Source organism: Peromyscus maniculatus, chromosome 9, assembly GCF_049852395.1.
Source record: "Peromyscus maniculatus bairdii isolate BWxNUB_F1_BW_parent chromosome 9, HU_Pman_BW_mat_3.1, whole genome shotgun sequence".
Lineage (NCBI taxonomy): Eukaryota > Metazoa > Chordata > Mammalia > Rodentia > Cricetidae > Peromyscus > Peromyscus maniculatus.
The window spans coordinates 53,729,070-53,751,488 of NC_134860.1; the positions used below are offsets into that span (position 1 = coordinate 53,729,070).

At 41.1% G+C, this 22,419-nt stretch overlaps 1 pseudogene across 1 annotated transcript; it reads right to left on the reverse strand.

Moving 5' to 3' along the window:
- Nucleotides 1-218: 218 nt before the first annotated feature.
- LOC102920453 (granzyme B-like) lies at nucleotides 219-22,419 on the reverse strand (annotated as a pseudogene). The gene is made up of 5 exons (XR_013042051.1): nucleotides 22,339-22,419; nucleotides 2,379-2,590; nucleotides 1,365-1,500; nucleotides 973-1,233; nucleotides 219-367 (listed from the first exon to the last, which is right to left on the reverse strand). The product of XR_013042051.1 is annotated as a granzyme B-like (transcript).

Here is a 22,419-nt window from a genome sequence, read left to right on the forward strand (position 1 = left end):
GCCATGCCTGAGCTTTGGGGGAGGTGAGTGTATGGTGTCGGGTGAGCAGAGAGCAGAAGTGTGCCACTGGCCTGCCTAGCACAGAGTTGGTCCCTGTGGTAGGAAGTCAGACTTCTGATTGAGCAAAGAGAACTTTATTTAGTTGTGGCTTCTGTCCCAGGACAATCCTGGACTCAGCTGTAGGGATGATGCTGAGTCAGGAAGCAATCTGGTTGCTCTGTGGTTAGCTGGGTTTCATCGTTTCCTTTATCCAGGATAGGAAACTTGACACTCTGGTGAAGACTCTAGGCGCTGAACCATCCTTATGTCCATAGGAGACGATGCCTGCAACCACGTTGTCACACAAGAGAGGCCCTCCAGAATCCCCCTGTGAATGGAGAGGGGCCAGAGTGGACTGAGCTGTTGTTCACTCTAGTCCAAGCTCCCTCAGAGAAGTGTGGCTTGTGTGCTCTGCTTGTGGGAGATCAGAGAGCAGGCCTGGGTGTCCCAGGGCTTCCTGCTCTGATTGTGGACAGGGTTACTGCTTCATCTCCCTCCTGAGCCCAGCCTCTGCTCTTTCTCCAGGTCTGTGATCCACTCAATATAAAGGTGTGTGGGACCCTCATCTGCAGGACATTGTTTAAGAACATGGGGACAGGTCAGTGGGCCTGATGTGAGCATGGAGGACAAGACCATGGACAAAAGTGAGTTGTTTGATCTGTGGAGACATCTGCTTGTGTTAATGACACTCACAGGGAGCACAGCTTTCGAAAGCCTGGGCCTGGATGTCAGGAGATCTGTGCAAATCCTGCTTTTATACCAGCTGCCTTCACTGAGACTCCTTGTCAGCTCAGAAGGCTCTAGTTAGTTATTGGTTACTGCTGTTCCCAGAAAGAAAGATCACATAACGGAGTCCTCTTGATGTCTGGTCTCTAGATCCCAAATTGCATTTCCCCTCCCACAGAGCCAGGAGAGAATGAAAATCCAACTTACCTGGAAGGAAGCACGTTTGATCTTTGGGTCCCCCACACATATCTCATTGGCTTTGTTGTAATAACGTCGGTAGTGGAACTCACACAACTGATCCATCTTTACTGTCAGCTCCACCTCTTGTAGTGTGTCTGCATAGTTTCCCTCTGGGGCCATCTTTCCCCAACCAGCCACAGAGCACACATCCCCTGGCTTCACACGGACCTTGCGCCAGGGCAACTTCAGGGGTCTCACAACTTTAGTCATGTTGGCCTTAATCTCCAGCTTTTGGGGAAGAAGAGAGAGTGGAGCTCATTGCCAGCTGAGCTGAGACACCATGAAGGCCAGGATGGAAGAGAGGGAAGGAGAGGGTGAGGGCAGGAGGCATCCCTGGACCAGGATGGGGCAGGTCTCACCTTTAAGAGCATGATGTCACTGGAATCATCCTTATGATCATAGGCAGGGTGAGGAATGGCTTTTTCCACAGGGATGATCTGCTGGGTCTCCTCCTATGCCTTGATGTTGTGGGCACCTAGAGTGACTGTCATTGAGCTGTAGAAGCAGATTGGAGATGAGAGGTTCTGAGTGAGAGAGGACACAGTCCAGGAGGTGTAAAAGGCAGGGTGGACAGGGTGGGGCTCTAGATGAGGGGACTTGAGACAGGAGGCCTCAGGTTTGACCTGCTGCTCTGCTTCTCAAGGACATTCGACTCCTAGAGGCTCCTCTTATTTCTAGGTAATATTCTATAGTTTGCACTGACTCCTAATGTGTGCTTTCAACTTCAAATTGTAACACAAATCTTAAAAGGTCTTATTAATAAAAAATCCAGAATCAGACATTGAGGTAATGCTGAAAGATCAGAGAGGCAGAGAGCAAGCTACTAGTTCTTATCCCTATGAAATTGTCCACCAAAAAAGAGCAAGTTCCTCTTTCCTAAAGCCTTATATACCTTACTGTGTCCTGCCATATTACTTCCTGGGATTAAAGGCATGTATCCTTCCAAAGCAAAGACAAAGATATCAAATACTGGAAATAAAAATGTGTGCCACCACTGCCTAGCTCTCTTTCCAGTTCCACCTTGAAATCACAGATCTCTGCCTCTGAAGTGATAGGATTAAGGGTGTGTATCAACACTGTCTGGCCTCTATGTCTAATCTAGTCTCTGGATCTGTCCTCTGATCCTATATGTTATATATTGGGCTACACAATATATCAACACATCAACCACTGCTTTAGTCTGGCCAGGGTAGCTGCTTTCAACTCAAATGTGCTGCTGGCTCTGACCTCTCACCCTTTGACCTCAGTGTCCCTGTAAAGACTTCCATTTTCATCGTCCTGCCCTCTAGTGTGCTCACAGGAGCATCCACAAGTAGAGGATGGAAACGTCTGATGTGGGTCTCAGAAAACATGGGTTGGCTGCTTCTCCTCACCTTCCCAGGCAGTGAGCAGCTGTCAGCACGAAGTTGTCTTGTACCAGGAAGCCTCTGCAGCGTTTCTTATTCCCCTTGGCATCCACATACTTAATAAATGTCATGTATGGGCGGGAGTGGGGCTTGACCTCATGTCCCCCATGATCTCCTCTGAAAGAAAAAACTAGAATATGGGGTGTCTGGGAGCAGCAGTTGAGGTCAGGAGGGAAGATCTAGGGAGAGGTGAGGGGTGAAATCTGGAGTCCCCCAAAACTGTTGTGGACAGAATTCCTTGCACATAGCATAATTTTTGATTCTAAAGCCACAGAGCCCTTTTCAAAGAAGTAATGTGCTGGCAAAGATGGGAACAGCTGGGGACCTGCAGGAAGAAGTGGAGAGGCCACCAAAACAGGACAGCAAAGACAGTGGAGTGTGCAATGCGGCATCTTGTCACCCAGGTCCTCTTTCTTTAGCAGGCTGAGGGTGGAGGTTACTAAATGATGCTAATGTTCTTGAGCCGGTGTCTTACCCCATTGCAGGCTGGTCATCAAAGCTGCTCTTGCCCTGGCCTCAAGGAAGGTTAATGATGTATTTTTTGTATGTTTAGATTCTCTGTAATGTCCCTGTGTAAGAATGATCCATTCTCCACATGACAAAAAAAGCAGGGAGAAGGTAGTGCCCTCTAAGTCTTCTGAGGTCACTGTCCTGCTTCAGACCATGTTGAGAATCTAGCCAGTGACAGATTTCCAGGTCTGGGTTGGTATGGGAACTGAGGTTCTGAAATCTCTGGTTCAGTTCAGGACAGTTCCTGACTAGAGCTGGGTAGAGAGTCTGCAGAGGTGTAATGGGATGGCAGTGCTGGGACAGGGGTGTTCACTCATCTCCAACAGCCCCAAGCAGCAGAAACAAGGTTAAGAGAATCAGGACTAGTGGCGTCTTCCAGGAAGGCTGCTCAGATTGGAGGAGGGCAGAGTAGACACAGTCCTTGAGGGGATGAAGGAGGTCAGTGCTCAGTGACCTCCCAGGCATTTTAAACCTGTACTCCTCTTTGCTGATTTCTTTCAGGACGTAAGGACGTTTTCTGGTTTGGGTCAAAATGACACTGTCACCAAATTGACATCTTATGAGCTAAGGTGGGATAATGACCAAGAGTGTAAATGGTGTGGAGACTGTGGTTGAGGACGGCATGAGGACCCAGGAAGTCACAGTGACTGTACTAAACAAAAGTGTGTCCTTTCTTTTCTCTTACATCCTTTTAATTTCTTTCTTTCTTTCTTTTTTCTAAAAATAATACTGATAACCAATTAACCCTTAAATAATTAAAATACTGCAAATAGACTCATACACTATTTAGTGAGCATTGATATTGGGCCCTACTTGACTAGGTAGATTTCCATACATCATCTCATTAACCTCTGGGACTTCTGATCACACTGTGGAACCATCTGTTGGAATGGTATGGTCAACTAATCTTAACTCATTCTGACTCTCCTCGACTGCTAGGGAGTCACAAAGAAATGTCAAAAGCAAGTGTTTGCCTGAGGCCAGTGATCATGTTTTACCATCACACATAGTTAAGTATAGTAAACAATTCACAATGCCCTGTATAGGTTACCTGTTGATTATGTATTGGCATTTGTCTCTAAGCAAGAGCTTCAGGATTGAATTTAATGCTTAGTAATATTAGATCAGCACTGACTTCTCTGCTGATGATTCCTTTGGCATTTTGAACAGTGTAGCCTAGGATCTTCCATAGATAAACAAGGAGCTTGGTAGGATCTTGAATGATTATTTAGTGGGGTAGATCCAGCAGTTAAGAAGACAGGGATCCAGGCCTGGAAAAGGCTGATATAGACTGGAGTGAGCTGAGGATCTGAGCTTAGAGCACAAGATGGTTAGAGCTGTGTGAGACCAGCTCTGGGAGGTGAGACAGGCTGGCCTTGCCCTATGAATAGGTGTGTGTGTCACATCCAGATAACCACGGAGCAACCCAGGTCCTTCTTTACCACCAACACCTTATGTTTGCAGATATTTTTGAATTTCCTCCTTTCATACTTTGTGACCAAGAGAGACTTTCTTGTTCTAGTTGTGAAATGAGTCCTGATATTAATTGGATCAGAATTAATCATCCTGTCCATGGGTTGTTTCCTTTTGGCCTTTTTGGGCCACAGTGAAGGGGCAACTGTTTTTGGGCTACACATTATTCATCCAACTATAAGGAAAGTTGATCTGCACACCCAGAGAAGCAACAAAACTCTCACAGAATATAATAATCTCAATTATATTGTGACCATGCAGAGGTAATCTATTACAACCATCGAGCAGGATCCAGTTTTGTGATACCTAATAAAGAAATAGAACACATGTTAGTATAAATTTTATTTTGGTATGCTCTCATCATAAAAGTAAAGGAGGACAGCTTGCATCTGGTGAAATATTTGGCATTGCTTTTGAGAAACAATTCTTTCACTTCTTGGCTTATTGGACTTAGCTTTGATCTCAGTAATTATCTAAGATGTGGATGAGATATTTTTTTTCTAGTATTACTGTTAGTGTGCTTAATACTTCAAATTAAAAGAAAATTTAAATACAATTATATCATTCTGTCTGTTATTCCTCTAACTCCATGTCCCTCCATCCCTTTCAGATCTCTTATTGTTTGCTCATCATTCTGTCTCTTTCTCACACACAAAGAAGGGAATAAAAATATAAATCCAGCCTACCGAGTCAGTTTAGTATTGCTTGCATGCATGTTTCTTTTAGGTCTGACCACTTGGGATTAGATAACCATTAAGGGGGCTCATCTTTGGAGAAGACTCATTCTCCCCATCTAAGCAGTTTATAATTGCCTGTTGCTCTTCATCTTGGGATGGGGCCTCTTACTCTTCTCCCTCACTTTGGAAGGTCAACTGCTGTTTTCGTCATTGTTCTGGTCTTGTTTAAGCAGCCATATTGTTGAGATTTCATGGGTGTAGTTTTTTTGTTATATCTAAAAGGCATTCCTCTAAAAGATTTTTAACTCTTGATTGTGTGTATATGTCTGTGTTTCTGTTTGAGTCTGTAGGTGAGTGCAGTTGCTCTTGGAGGCCAGAGGAGCTGAAATTACATGTGGGTATGAGCTATTTAACATGGGTGCTCAGGATTAAACATGGGTCTTCTGCAAGAGCAGTGTGTTCTTTTAAGACCTCTGAGCCATCTCTCCAGTCCTGTATGTTCAAATCCTCAAAGTGTTTGTTCAGTGTGCAGGCTGTGAAAAATGATGATGTGAATACAGTGTGATTGTGGTGTGACCATCCCTTTCTGAGAAACTGTAAACTATCTTTAAAGGTCATGAAGGGACATGATCAAAAATATTTTACAGGGTGCTGGAGAGATGGCTCAGTGGTTTAGAGCACTGTCTGTTCTCCAGATGACCCAGGTTCAATTCCCAGGACCCATATGGCAGCTCACAACTTTCTGTAACTCCGGTTCCAGAGGGATTTGACACCCTCACACAGACATACATAAAGGCAAAACACCAATTAACATAAAATAAAAATATATAAATAATTTATTAAAAATATTCTTGGGTTGAATGGAGGATTGCAGTTCTAGGCATTCTACTGTAAAATCAGTAGGTAACGTATAAATGCTGACTAAAATGGACCTGGGATTATAGCATAATAGTGACATTATTCCTGAAAATCTTGAACTCTGTTTTCAACTTCTCATGTGTAATGTAAAAGAAGGTGACATCCCTGTTCACAAAGCTGTCTTCAACTGTGCTGAAATGCATACAATTATTTGCCTTCATTTGAGCTCCCCCTAAACCCACCTTCACCTGGAGCACTTATGGTGTGAAACATGGTGTTGACAAGTTGGCTTTCACCTTAAAGATGAAAGGCATGGTCAAATGCACTAAAAGGTTCAATATGTAAGTCAGTTTTCATTGTCAAGTCTGGCACAAATGTTGTTTATGACACCGGAAGTATGTTGGTCATCTTACTTCTGAAATGTAAATGATGTCGCCATATTCAGTATCAACACTCTTTAGGGATTCCTGGCAGTGAAGATGATTTAATCCCTTGGCCATTTCCAAATTCCATCCTGATGATGTTACCCTTGTAAAATGCTTTTGCATTCAATTTCCTGTTAAAGCTTAGTTTTTATTCTTTTACAATTTCATACATGTATTCAATGTATTTTGGTCACTTTTACCCCCAATTGTCCCCTGTCATCCCCCTCTAATTTCACCGAGACCTTCTTCTCTGTGCTTACATTTTCTTGATGTTTCCTGCAAATACACGTCTTTTCTGTTTTGTTTTACGATTAGTTTGTTTATTATGTACACATTGTTCTGCCGGCCTGTATGCCTACAGTCCAGAAGAGGGTACCATATCTCATTACAGAAGGCAGGAATTCACCCTGTAGTTGCAGGGAATTGAACTCAGGATTCTTGGAAGAGCAGACAGTGCTCTTAACTGCTGAGCCTTCTTCCCAGCCCGAAAAGGCACATCTCTCAGAATGAGTTTAGTGCCACGAATGCATTGTCTTCTATGAATTATATGAATCCTCCTATTTTTATTTCTTTTTGTCCCCAGACAGTGTTTCTCTGTGTGGTCCTGGCTATCCTAGAATTTGCTCTGTTGACCAGGCTGTCCTTGAACTCATAAAGATCCTCTGGCCTCTGCTCCCCAGTGCTGAGATTAAAGGTGTATGCCACCACCATCAGCTTCTTCTCCTTTTTGAATTCTGTTTTCTTCTATGATAGTATAGAAACCTTGCTGTGATTAAAAATAATAACAGATAAGAAACTATATTTATTTTGTGTGAAAATTGACAAGAAAACAGAGCAAGGCTTGAGTATTTCAACATCTCAGCTGCTGATGTAACAGCAGTGTGATGTGACAGCTGATATTAAAGCATGGAGGCTTGGTGTGAGTCATGGCTGAGCTGTGTGCTCTTAATGATCAAAGAGGAAAGCTTCCCTATTTTCCAAATGCCATTAGACACCCATTGACTGCAATGGAAGGTTAAAACAACATTGATAATCTCTGCATTTCATTAATAAGACACCAGGAGCACAGACAGATCGGAGGGTGTCACATGGACGGTTTGGAGTTGGAACATTCAACATGGGAAGCCTCACACTACCATCAAACTGAGGTCATGCATGTTTATCAATAGAGTTCACATTTATTCCTTTTGCATGACAATAGAAGGTGTTGTCATCTACAAACTTCATGCTTAAGCGTCACATGATATAATTACTAAACAGTCACACACACTAAAATCTCCTAATGTTTTCACTGAGCTTATGATTTTATGTTGGGCTGCATGTATAGCAATTTTGGGTCACATGCAGCTCAGAGGCCACCAGTTGGTCACCCTGAACTAGTCTATAAAATAGAGTGGCTTCTTTCATTTTCTTCTATTATGTTTTGAAAAATTTAATTGAAAATAAAATATTTTTCGTATAATATATTCTGATCATAGTTTTATCCCCCAATCTCCTCCATGATTGATTCACGAACTTTATCATTAAGAAAACCTTGTATATAAAGCCACACACCAAAATTAACCAGACCCAATGTCGATACTACTTAATGAACTTCTTTACAGTTAGAATTGGCATTCAGAATGGAAGTTGTGAAGCTTCACATTCAATTTTACACTTTTAGCAGAAAATACATTTTATGTGCTTATCTATCCACCACCAAGACAAAAAAAATCCATGACAGTATTAGAACTCAAAAAATTGTTTAATACACTTTCATAACTCACTTTAATCACCTGTGCTCATGCTTCCTCAGTCCCTTATATTTTGCCTCTCTTGTTCTCTTTCTTCACATTATACTGTACACATGTGCATTTGTTAACATTTATGCTATATTATTGGCTATATTCTATACATGAGGGAGAACACAGGGTTTCTTTCTCTCTGAAGTTTCAAATTATTACAAAAGGAAATGACAAAAGATACTAGATGATGGGAAACTAATCCACGTTTCTGCATAGGCAGAACCAAAATCATTAAAAAAAACTCTACTCCCAGAATTAACATGCAAAATTAAGGCAATACATATCAAAATTCCCATGTCATATTTATCAGGCTTGAAAAGATAACAAAGGAATTCACATGGGACCACAAAAGACCCCAAATACCAAAGCAGTTTTAAGGAATAAAAACCCTGCTAGAGGGTAGACGTGCCCAGCGGCGGCAGCCGACAGGGATATTCAGGCCCGGAGGCAGCCGGCAGAGACATTCAGGCCCAGCGGTGGCCCACAGAGGTAGACAGGCCCGGCGGCAGAGACAAGCAGACGCAGGTAGGCCTGCGGCGGGGGCCGTGGAGGTAGACGTGCCCAGCAGCGGCAGCCGACAGGGATATTCAGACCCGGCAGCGGCCGGCAGAGACATTCAGGCCCAGCGGCAGCCCACAGAGGTAGACAGGCCTGGCGACGGAGACAAGCAGACGCAGGTAGGCCTGTGGTGGCGGCCTGTGGAGGTAGACGGGCCCAGCGGCAGCCCGCTGAGGTAGACGTGCCCGGCGGCAGCGGCCGACAGGGACATTCAGGCCCGGTGGCGGCCCCCAGAGGCAGACAGACCCAGCGGCAGCTGACAGGGACATACAGGCCCGGCGGCGAACCGCAGAGGTAAACAGGCCCAGGGACGGAGACAAGCAGACGCAGCTTGGAACAGGGACGCCCCTAACCCCAACATCTGGGGAAGAAGCTATCTCCGTGGGTCAGAACCAGAACCAATCTGAACACTCCGTCTGAGGACAACCCAGGGCCCAGCTGCTGATCCTGTGAAACCCAACAACTTGGAGGTGTTGGTGAGACTACCCTGCTCAGCTGAAACCCATCTGGGAGAGGATTCAGATGCCTACAGTTTAAAGTCTGAAGAAACAAGATCAGCTGAGGAGTTGACAAATGAACAAAAAGTGACCTGAGAACACAGAAGAAGGCGCTACCCAGACACCAAACCAGATCACCAGAATCATAAGTATATAATTCACCGATCGAAATCAGCTGCCCCTGAAGAAATAGCCCAATAGCACCAATTTAACCAAGAACCACTACTAAACCAAGACTAAAAATTAGAACAAGAGAGGCACTCTCAGACACAGACACCACCTGCACCTCACAGAGGAAGAGATGAGTAGACGCCAGTGCAAAAATACAGGCAACAACATAAAGACCTATATGGCAACATCAGAACCTAGTGATTCTACACCTGTAAGACCTAAACATACCATGACAGAAGAAACAGAAGAAATCAACCCTAAAAATGACATTAAGAAGATGATAGAGGCCCTTAAAGAAGAAATAAAACATTCCCTCAATGAGGAAAAAAAAACTTTCCTTAAAGAGGAATTGAAAAACTACCTTAAAGAGGAAATAAAAACTTTCCTTAAAGAGGAAATAAAAAACTCCCTTAAAGAGGAAATAAAAACTTCCCTTAAAGAGGAAATGAAAAACTCCATTAAAGGGGAAATAAAAAACTCCCTTAAAAAAATGGAAGAAAAAACGAACAAAAAATGGGAAGAAATCAAAGAAAGCCAAGAAAAAGCAATTAAACAGATGAAAGAAACATTCCAAGATCTGAAAAATGAATTTGAGACAATAAAGAAAACACATGCTGAGGGAATGCTGGAAATAGAAATCCTGACAAAACGAACAGGAACTACAGAAACAAGCATAACCAACCGATTGCAAGAGATGGAACAGAGAATCTCTGACACTGAAGACACGATAGAGAAAATAGATTCGTCAGTCAAAGAAAACAATAAAGACAAAAAAGTCCTAACACAAAACGTCCAGGAAATTTGGGACACCATGAAAAGACCAAACCTAATAATAATAGGGATAGAAGAAGGAGAAGAATACCAACTCAAAGGCACAGAAAATATATTCAACAAAATCATAGAAGAAAACTTTCCTAACCTAAAGAAATACCTATGAAGATACAAGAAGCTTACAGAACACCGAATAGGCTGGATCCAAAAAAAAGTCCCCTCGCCACATAATAATCAAAACACTAAACACACAGAATAAAGAAAAAATATTAAGAGCTGCAAAGGAAAAGGACCAAGTAACATATAAAGGCAAACCCATCAGAATAACACCAGACTACTCAATAGAGACTATGAAAGATAGAAGATCATGGACAAACCTCATGCAGACACTAAGAGACCATGGATGCCAACCCAGACTATTATACCCAGCAAAACTCTTAATCACCATAGGCGGAGTAAACAAAATATTCCAGGATAAACCAGATTTAATCAATACCTGTCCACAAACCCAGCCCTACAGAAAGCACTAGAAGGGAAAATTCAACCCAAAGAAGCTAAACACATCCATGAAAAATCAAGCAATAGATAATCCTACACCAACATACACCACAGAAGGACAACACAACACAACCAAAAAAATAACAGGAATTAACAATCACTGGTCATTAATATCCATCAATATCAATGGTCTCAACTCACCTATAAAAAGACACAGGCTAACAGAATGGATTAGAAAACAGGACCCATCCATATGCTGCATACAAGAAACACACCTTAACTCCAAAGACAGACACTACCTCCGAGTAAAGGGCTGGGAAAAGGTTTTCCAAGCAAATGGACCTAAGAAACAAGCTGGTGTAGCTATCCTAATATCTAATAAAATAGACTTCAAACTAAAATCAATCAAAAGAGACCAGGATGGACATTACATATTCATCATAGGAAAAATCCACCAAGATGAAGTCTCGATTCTAAACATTTATGCTCCAAATACAAAAGCACCCACATTCATAAAAGAAACACTACTAAAGTTTAAAACACACATCAAACCCCACACATTAGTAGTGGGAGATTTTAACACACCACTCTCACCAAAAGATAGCTCTACCAGACTGAAACTTAACAAAGAAATAAAGGACCTAACAGATGTTATGACTCAAATGGACCTAACAGATATCTACAGAATATTCCATCCTAACACAAAAGAATATACCTTCTCAGCACCCCATGGAACCTTCTCAAAAATTGGCCACATGCTTGGACACAAAACAAATCTCAACAGATACAAAAAAATTGGAATAACCTCCTGTATTTTATCAGACCACCATGCCTTAAAGTTAGAACTCAATAACAACAAAAATTATAGAAAACCCACAAACTCATGGAAACTGAATAATACCCACCTGAAACATCAATGGGTCAAGGAAGAAATAAAGACAGAAATTAAAGAGTTCCTAGAATTCAATGAAAATGAAAGTACAACATACCCAAACTTATGGGACACTATGAAAGCAGTGCTAAGAGGAAAATTCATAGCTCTAAATGCACACATAAAGAAGATGGAGCAATCCCATACCAATGAATTAACAGCACAACTGAAAGCTCTAGAACAAAAAGAAACAAACTCACCCAGGAGAAATAGACGCCAGGAAATAATCAAATTGGGGGCTGAAATCAACGAAATAGAAAACAAGAGAACAATACAAAAAATCAATGAAACAAAGAGTTGGTTCTTTGAAAAAATCAACAAGATAGACAAACCACTAGCCAAATTAACCAAAAGGCAAAGAGAGAACACCCAAATTCACAAAATCAGAAATGAAAAGGGAGACATAACAACAGACAATGAGGAAATCCAAAGAATCATCAGATCATACTTCAAAAACCTGTACTCCACAAAAATGGAAAACCAGGAAGAAATGGACAATTTTCTGGATAAATACCAAATACCAAAATTAAATCAAGACCAGATAAACCATTTAAATAGACCAATAACCCCTAAAGAAATAGAAACAGTCATCAAAAGTCTCCCAACTAAAAAAAGCCCAGGACCAGATGGTTTCAGTGCAGAATTCTACCAGACTTTCAAAGAAGAACTAATACCAATCCTCTTCAAAGTGTTCCACACAATAGAAACAGAAGGAACACTACCAAACTCTTTTTATGAGGCTACAATTACCCTGGTACCCAAACCACACAAAGATGCAACAAAGAAAGAGAACTACAGACCAATCTCCCTCATGAACATTGATGCAAAAATTCTCAACAAAATATTGGCAAACCGAATCCAAGAATACATCAAAACAATCATCCATCACGACCAAGTAGGATTCATCCCAGGGATGCAAGGATGGTTCAACATACGGAAATCAGTCAATGTAATACACCATATAAACAAACTGAAAGAAAAAAACCACATGATCATCTCCCTAGATGCTGAAAAAGCCTTTGACAAAATCCAACACCCCTTCATGATAAAGGTCTTAGAAAGAATAGGAATACAAGGAACATTTCTAAACATAATAAAAGCAATTTATAGCAAGCCAACAGCAAACATCAAATTAAATGGAGAGAAACTCAAAGCGATACCACTAAATTCAGGAACAAGACAAGGCTGTCCACTCTCCCCATATTTATTCAATATAGTACTAGAAGTTCTAGCTAGAGCAATAAGACAACAAAAGGAGATCAAAGGGATACAAATTGGCAAGGAAGAAGTCAAACTTTCACTATTTGCAGATGATATGATAGTATACATAAGTGACCCCAAAAACTCTACCAGGGAACTTCTACAGCTGATAAACTCCTTCAGTAAAGTGGCAGGATACAAGATCAACTCAAAAAAATCAGTAGCCCTCCTATACACAAATGATAAAAGGGCTGAGAAAGAAGTCAGAGAAACATCACCCTTTACAATAGCCACAAATAATATAAAATACCTTGGGATAACACTAACTAAACAAGTGAAAGACCTTTTTGATAAGAACTTTAAATCTCTAAAGAAAGAAATTGAAGAAGATATCAGAAAATGGAAGGATCTCCCATGCTCATGGATAGGTAGGATTAACATAGTAAAAATGGCAATCTTACCAAAAGCAATCTACAGATTCAATGCAATCCCCATCAAAATCCCAACACAATTCTTCACAGACTTGGAAAGAAAAATACTCAACTTTATATGGAAAAACAAAAGACCCAGGATAGCTAAAAGAATCCTATACGATAAAGCAACCCTTGGAGGCATCACCATCCCGGACCTCAAACTCTACTATAGAGCTATAGTAATAAAAACAGCTTGGTACTGGTATAAAAACCGACATACGGACCAATGGAATCGAATTGAAGACCCTGACATTAATCCATGCACATATGAACACCTGGTTTTTGACAAAGGAGCCAAAACTATACAATGGAACAAAGAAAGTATCTTCAACAAATGGTGCTGGCATAACTGGATGTCAATATGTAAAAGATTACAAATAGATCCATATCTGTCACCATGCACAAAACTCAAGTCCAAGTGGATCAAAGACCTAAACATAAATCCAGTTACACTAAACTTAATAGAAAAGAAGATAGGAAGCACTCTTGAACGCATTGGCACTGGAGACCATTTCCTAAATAAAACACCGACAGCACAGACCTTGAGCACAACCATTAATAAATGGGACCTCTCAAAACGGAGAAGCTTTTGCAAGGCAAAAGACACAGTCAATAAGACAAAAAGACAGCCAACAGATTGGGAAAAGATCTTCACCAACCCCACATCTGACAGAGGATTGATCTCCACAATATATAAAGAACTCAAGAAACTAGACATCAAAGCACTGAACAGTCCAATTAAAAAATGGGCTAAAGAGCTAAACAGAGAATTCACAAAACAAGAACTACAAATGGCTGAAAGACATTTAAAGAAATGCTCAACATCCTTAATCATCAGAGAAATGCAAATCAAAACGACTCTGAGATACCACCTTACACCTGTTAGAATGGCTAAGATCAAAAACACCAATGACAACCAATGTTGGAGAGGATGTGGAGCAAAGGGAACACTCCTCCACTGTTGGTGGGAATGTAAACTTGTACAACCACTATGGAAATCAGTATGGCGGTTTCTCAGAAAATTAGGAATCAAACTACCTCAAGACCCAGCCATCCCACTCTTGGGCATATACCCAAAGAATGCTGATACATACCATAAAGATACATGCTCAGCTATGTTCATAGCAGCACTATTTGTAATAGCCAGAACCTGGAAACAACCTAGATGCCCATCAACGGAAGAATGGATGAAAAAAATGTGGTACATATACACAATGGAGTACTACTCAGCAGAGAAAAACAATGAAAGCATGAAATTTGCAGGCAAATGGATGGAACTAGAAAATATCATCCTGAGTGAGGTAACCCAAACCCAGAAAGACAGTTATGGTATGTACTCACTCATTGGTGGATTCTAGATATAAAATGAACAATCAGACCACAACCCATAGAACCATAGAGGCTATATTTATATAGCATGGAGGTCCGTAGGACGACTGTGGCATATAATAAATTTCAGTTTTACTCAATAAAAAAAAAAAAAAAAAACCGACATACGGACTAATGGAATCGAATTGAAGACCCTGACATTAATCCATGCACATATGAACACCTGGCTTTTGACAAAGGAGCCAAAACTATACAATGGAACAAAGAAAGTATCTTCAACAAATGGTGCTGGCATAACTGGATGTCAATATGTAAAAGATTACAAATAGATCCATATCTGTCACCATGCACAAAACTCAAGTCCAAGTGGATCAAAGACCTAAACATAAATCCAGTTACTCTAAACTTAATAGAAAAGAAGATAGGAAGCACTCTTGAACGCATTGGCACTGGAGACCATTTCCTAAATAAAACACCGACAGCACAGACCCTGAGCACAACCATTAATAAATGGGACCTCTCAAAACTGAGAAGCTTTTGCAGGGCAAAAGACACAGTCAATAAGACAAAAAGACACCCAACAGATTGGGAAAAGATCTTCACCAACCCCACATCTGACAGAGGATTGATCTCCACAATATATAAAGAACTCAAGAAACTAGACATCAAAGCACTGAACAGTCCAATTAAAAAATGGGCTAAAGAGCTAAACAGAGAATTCACAAAACAAGAACTACAAATGGCTGAAAGACATTTAAAGAAATGCTCAAAATCCTTAATCATCAGAGAAATACAAATCAAAACGACTCTGAGATACCACCTTACACCTGTTAGAATGGCTAAGATCAAAAACACCAATGACAACCAATGTTGGAGAGGATGTGGAGCAAAGGGAACACTCCTCCACTGTTGGTGGCAATGTAAACTTGTACAACCACTGTGGAAATCAGTATGGCAGTTTCTCAGAAAATTAGGAATTGAACTACCTCAAGACCCAGCCATCCCACTTTTGGCATATACCCAAAGAATGCTGATACATACCATAAAGATACATGCTCAGCTATGTTCATAGCAGCACTATTTGTAATAGCCAGAACCTGGAAACAACCTAGATGCCCATCAACGGAAGAATGGATGAAAAAAATGTGGTACATATACACAATGGAGTACTACTCAGCAGAGAAAAACAATGAAAGCATGAAATTTGCAGGCAAATGGATGGAACTAGAAAAAATCATCCTGAGTGAGGTAACCCAAACCCAGAAAGACAGTTATGGTATGTACTCACTCATTGGTGGATTCTAGATATAAAATGAACAATCAGACCACAACCCATAGAACCATAGAGGCTATATATATAGCATGGAGGTCCCTAGGATGACTGTGGCATATAATAAATTTCAGTTTTACTCAATTATTGAAAAAAAATAGCCAAATGAATGGAAACACATGAACTATGAACCAAAGGCTGAGGGGCTCCCAGCTGGATCAGGCCCTCTGAATAGGTGAGACAGTTGATTGGCTTGATCAGTTTGGGAGGCATCTAGGCAGTGGGACCAAGTCCTGTGCTCATTCCATTAGTTGGCTGTTTGAAACCAGGAACTTATGCAGGGACACTTGGCTTAGTCTGGGAGGAAGGGACTGGACCTCCCTGGACTGAGTCTACCAAGTTGATCACAGTCCTCGGGGGAGGACTTGTCCTGGAGGAGGTGGGAATGGAGGGTGGGCTGGGGGTAAGGGGAGGGCGTGGGAGGGGGGAGAATAGGGGAACCCATGGCTGATATGTAGAACTGAATGGTATTGTAAAATAAAAAATATATATCACAAAAAAAAGAAGTATAAAAAAAAAACCCTGCTAGAGCTGTGCCAATACCCAACCTTAAATTAAGCCATGGAGTCATGGTGATAGAAACAATGTGGTCTTGTTGCAACAATGGACAGGAAGACCAATGGGTAGAACAGAGGTGCTGGCAGAAATCGGCAAAGCAATTCTCACAGTTTCTGACAAGGGACAAAAAAAATCTTTGGAAACAATTCAAAAGTCATGCTGGCAAAACTAAATATCCACATGTAGAAGAATAAACTTAAATTCTTGTCCTCCACTTTCTACAAAAAATAATTTCAAAGGGAATCTAAAGCCTTAGTTTAAAACCAGAACAAAATCTTCTATAAGAATACACCAGAGAAACACTTCAAGATAGTGGGACAGTCTAGAACTTTTAAAACAGAGCACCAAAGGCAGAGGAAATAGCCCCAAGTATCAATAGGTGAACTCCATGAAAATAAAGTTTCTGTACAGCCAAGGAAACAATAATGGCTGTCCCCTGACAGGAAGACCAAGGATGGTGTTGTTCCTTCCACAAGACTGGATGTCTCAGCAATCCCAATCAAGTGCTGGAGTTCCAGAGAATTCCTAGAGCTTCTGGTCCTGTCTGTGATGGAATCCTGAAGAAGTAGGTCTTATTACCAAGGAAGGAGTGTCTCAGCAACCAGATGGATGTAGTTGTCAGCAAAAGAGATGGCAAGCAGGTAAGAAGCAAAACCTTCCTTCTCCCATGTCCCTTTATGTGGGCTGCCACCAGAAGGTGAGGCCCAGATTTGGGTTAGATCTCCCACCTCAAATAATCTACCTAAGAAATCCCTCATAGTTGTGCCCAGCTGCTTGGGTTTTGGTTCCTTCCAAATGTAGTCAAATTGGCAATCAAGACTGGCCACCACAGGCTATTATCTAAAATATGCAGGGAATTTCAGAAATTAAACACCAAGGAAATTAAACTGCCAGTCCATAAATGGGCAGGTGAATGGACTAGACAATTAAGAAAGAAAGAACGAAAGGAAGAAAGAAAGAAAGGAAGGAAGGTAGGAAGAAAGAAGGAAAGAAAGAAAGAAAGAAAGAAAGAAAGAAAGAGACAAAGAGCCAATAACGATTTTTCATGTGTCCAATATCTCTAGCCATTAGAAAGAAATGCAAATTGATACTCTGAGACACTACCTCACTCTACTCAGAATGACAGTCATTAACAATGACCACAAATGTTAGAGAGGATGTGGACATAGAGGACACTTCACTGTTGTTTGAGTACAGATGAATAGAGCCAATGTGGAAATCAATTTGGAGATTTGTCAATATATTAAAAATAGGACTACCATAGGACCCAGCTGTTTTATTCTTAGGCATACACTCAAACAATGCTAATACCCTACTATAGAGGTATTTATACCCCCATATTTAATGATGCTTTATTTTCAGCTGATGTGGGGACTTTCCTAATCTCCTGAAGAAATGCTGACTACTGTTGCTGCCTAGTGTTGGTGAAATGGACAGCCATTACACTAGTCATAAGTGTGAGAGGTTGGCCCAATGGCCTCTCCTGATGAATGCCAGAAAAACTGGAATGGACACATGGAGACTCAAGGCAGCTGAGAAGGTGAATGCAATTTTCAAGGCTAATTGTTATAATTTCTGCTCCTTTGATTATAGGGTTAGAGGTTACAGGTCAGCAGAGAGGTATGCCTCACAGACCAGCATGTTCAAGGTTGGATAAAGCATAATGTTATTAGTCTCAGAAAAACCTCTGAGAAAAGGAAGCACTTTATAGCAAAACTATTCCCTAGAAATCGAGGATGGCCACAGGCACCCCTGTGTACCTTCTTAATTTGTTGGCATTCCAAATTCCTTTCTTGAGAAATGTCAGCATCAGATGTTCCCATGCTGTGTCAGAAATTCATTATATCCTTACAAAACCTTAAATCAAACTCCAACAATAAGTACAAACAAAATATTTCCAAAAAGCCATAAGGGGATACCTTTGCACAAACCTTTGCACACCATTGATGAAAATTTAAAAGAGTATTGTCATTATGGAAAACTGAATAGAAGGCTCTGACAAAACCAACCTATTACATGACTGTGGTGGTTGGACAGAAAATGGTCCCTGAAGCTAGTGGCACTCTTAGGAGGTGTGGCCTTGCTGAAGTAGGTGTGGCCTTGTTGCAGGAAGTGTGTCACTGTGGGGGTGGGCTTTGAGGTCTCCTATGCACAAGCTACATCCAATGTCACAGTTTGCTTCCTGTTTCCTGAAGATCAAGATATAAAACTCTCAGCTCCTTCTCCAGCTCCATGCCTGCCTGCATGCCACCATGTTTTCCACCATGATGATAATGAACTAAACCTCTGAAACTGTGAGCCACTCAAATTAAATATCTTTTAAATAAAAGTTGATATGGTCATGGTGTGTCTTCACAGCAATTGAAACCCTACCTAAGGCAATGATCTAGTAATCCCACTTCTCAGTATTCCTCAAGAATTTGCAATCAACATGTTGTAGAGTATCTGCACCCTCATATTCACTGTGACAGAGTTCCTAACAGCTAATCACTTACATCAACCAATTATAATTACAACCAATGAACCAGTGTACCTCAATGAATAGGAGAATAGAGACAATGTGACACATACATATGATATAGTACAATCCAGAAATTAAATATTCTCTCTCTCTCTCTCTCTCTCTCTCTCTCTCTCTCTCTCTCTCTCTCTCGTGTGTGTGTGTGTGTGTGTGTGTGTGTGTGTGTGTGTGTGTGTGTGTGTGTGTGTTGTCCATCGAGGTCAGAATAGGGCAATGGATGCCCTGGACCTGGAGATAGGATGGTTGTGGGACATCATGTGAATGCTGGGAATTGAACCTGAGACTTCCGCTAGAACAACAAGTGTTCTAAAGCACTCAGCCATCTCTCTGGCTCATTATTCAGACATTAAGAATATGATGACATCTATCATTTGTAATGATACAGGTGAACCTGAGACATGACCCTAAGCCAAATAAGCTAGGGACAGTAAAAAAAAAAAAAAAAAAAAAAAAATAGTGAGCCGGGTGGTGGTGGCGCACGCCTTTAATTCCAGCACTCGGGAGGCAGAGCCAGGCGGATTGCTGTGAGTTCGAGGCCAGGCTGGGCTACCAAGTGAGCTCCAGGAAAGGCGCAAAACTACGCAGAGAAACCCTGTCTCGAAATACCAAAAAAAAAAAAAAAAAAAAAAAAAACCAAACAAAAAAAAAATAGTGCTTGATCTCACTCTGTTTAACATCTAAAATAACAGAACTTGTACAAGTAGAGATAAGGTTAATTGTTAATGGAGGCTGGACAGACTACAATGGGGAGCTGTTGAAAAAAGAATACAGAATTTCAATTGTGGGGATGAATAACTTTTTGAGATCTACTGCACAATATGTTAATAACACATTATGCATTTCAGAACTTCTGTCAAACAAATTTATGTTTTACAATAAAATGTAAAGTATTTGAGTTGATGGATATATCTATTGTTTTGATTTAATCAATCTACATTGTATACATACAACACCACTCAGAAGCCTGAAAATATGATGGATGTAAAAATTAAAATCTGTCATTTGAGAAGGAAATTAGCTTTGTGAACATGCAAATTTTTATATTGTTGGCGTGGGGGTAAGCACAGAGAGACAAAAGGAATTCTATTTCTTCATTTCTTTCCTTCTCTAGGGAACACATCAGCTACTTGGGTGAGATTGTATGAAATTCTGTAAGTAGCTATTCATGATGGTTTGCAGTAACCAACATTCAAAGGACACTGTGGGGAAGCAGGACACATCTGGGTCCAATGAAATATTTCTGCCTCTCCTGTAGAGAGAACAAACTACAAAGAAGATCTGAGCTGGGTTGTCACAACATGGTTTCCTCCTGTCATATTGCAGTGAGCCCAGGATGTCATTCTCCCTGGCATTAAATGGTAGGGTCTTTGGCCAAATGAGCGGGGGCATCATATGAGGAGGGGGACTTAAAGGACCTCTGAAAAGCCTTTCATGGGACTCTGACCTCAAGTGTTTAAGCTGCAAGGATTCTCTATCTGCTGCATGACTCTAAACATGATTGTTATGGTGTCTTAGTGATCTTTCCTTTATCATGCTGCAGAGGCCTAACATAGATTTAATTAGGAGTGATTAAACATTGAGAGACAATTCAGTGAATCTTTTTTTCTTCTACAAATCAGAATTTATGACCTAGCAACATATATTAGTCTTAATTAATTAATTCTCAGGAAATAAGACTACTAGGCAATTAAAACTCAAGATTATATGTAGAGAAGCTCATTTTCAGGACAGGATCTTGCTCTGCAGCTGAGGCTGAGTTTGAAAGCTCCATCTTCCTATCCCAGTGTTAGTGTGCTGAAATTATGGGTGAACATTACCATCTCTTGGTCAGAAATAAGAAGTCTTGATTGTAATCGTTTCAAGGAAGTTAAGTTGTTTGTAAACCATCTGATAGAAAACCATGTAGCTGTAGGAGAAAATGTCATTTCGGCCTTAAAGGATAAGCTACATCATGTAGAATATCATCCAGCTTCTGGAAATATATGTCATTTAGCTGTGGTTGTGTGCTTTACAGGTCTCTCCCACAATGCTTTAAGCCAACTTCTCCTGAGAAATATGGGAAATGAATCTATTGCTTCATTTCTGTCAAGGTAAAATATATATGTTGCTTAAAAACATGTGTATTAGTTACTTTTCAGTTACTGTGATAAAACACTGTGAAGAAAGCAACTTCTAGAAGGAAGACTAGGGAATGTGGTTCTAGGCATAGCATCAAGTGGAAGGCATGGCTGCAGGAGCAGAGAGCTGAGGGCTCATATCATTTACTGTGATTACACACACCCACACCCACATACCCACACACCCACACACAACAGGACAAACACAGAGAGAGAGAGAGAGAGAGAGAGAGAGAGAGAGAGAGAGAGAGAGAGAGAGAGAGAGAGAGAGAAAATTGGGAATGGTGTGAGTCTTTGAATCCTCAAAGCCTGCCCCAGCAATGGACTTCCTCTATGAAGATCATATTCCCTAACATCCCCAACAGCATCACCTGCTGGGGACCAGGTGTTCAAATACAGGATCCTTTGGGACATCCTCACTAAAACCACCATGGAAAGAATGGTGGCATGAGACACAATTAGAGGATAGAAACTCTGTCTTCTCTAAGTCCCTAGAAAGTGGTGCTGGGAGACTTAGGCAGTTGGACAGGACAATGAGGGATACCAGCATGTGTTCCCGACCACAAACCAGAGGACCTCGGGTTCTTGTGTCTGGTCTGTGTCCTTCAGGGGTGTCTTACAGCTCTGCCTTGCTTATTGGACAGCAATGGCTTGGAGGAACAGAGATGCTGTGTCTTGATGAGTTGAAGCATCCTTTCCCAGGCGCAGCAAATCAGTACAGAGATTTAAGGGGAGCAGAGTAAGCTCTTTTGAAATGGGGAGGGCTGTGAGATACTTCCATAGAGCAGAGAAATCTGAAGCAGTCTGTGTTTAAGGCATTTACCTGCCTCTGAATCCACTCAAATATGTGCTCAAGGGAGCAAAGCAAGGTGGCTTTGAAGACCTTCACCATGCAGCTGTGGAGGAGCCCAGTGTTTTCTCTTCATGGAAGTCTGATCATGGGCTCATCTTTTGTGTGGGATACCACCAAGTTACTGACTGGAGATTAGATGACATTGAGGTTACTTGTGCCTTGGTGGCCAGAGAACCCTAGGCTCATTTCACACTCTGTCCTAGCATGGATGATGGTGCTTGTCAGGACAGTTACTAACTTTTGATAGAAATGTATTTCTATCATCTCTCTAAAAAATCGATAGTAATGGTTTTCAAAGTTGTTTTAAGCCATACAACCGTCTCCTCAAATTAAATGTAACACCTAAACTGAAGACATATGTGACTGTATGATTTTTGACATGCTTCTCCTCACCTTTCCCTGCAGTGAGTAGCTCTCAGCACGAATTTTCTCACACCAGAAACCCTCCACAGCAACTCTTATTCCCACCGTCAT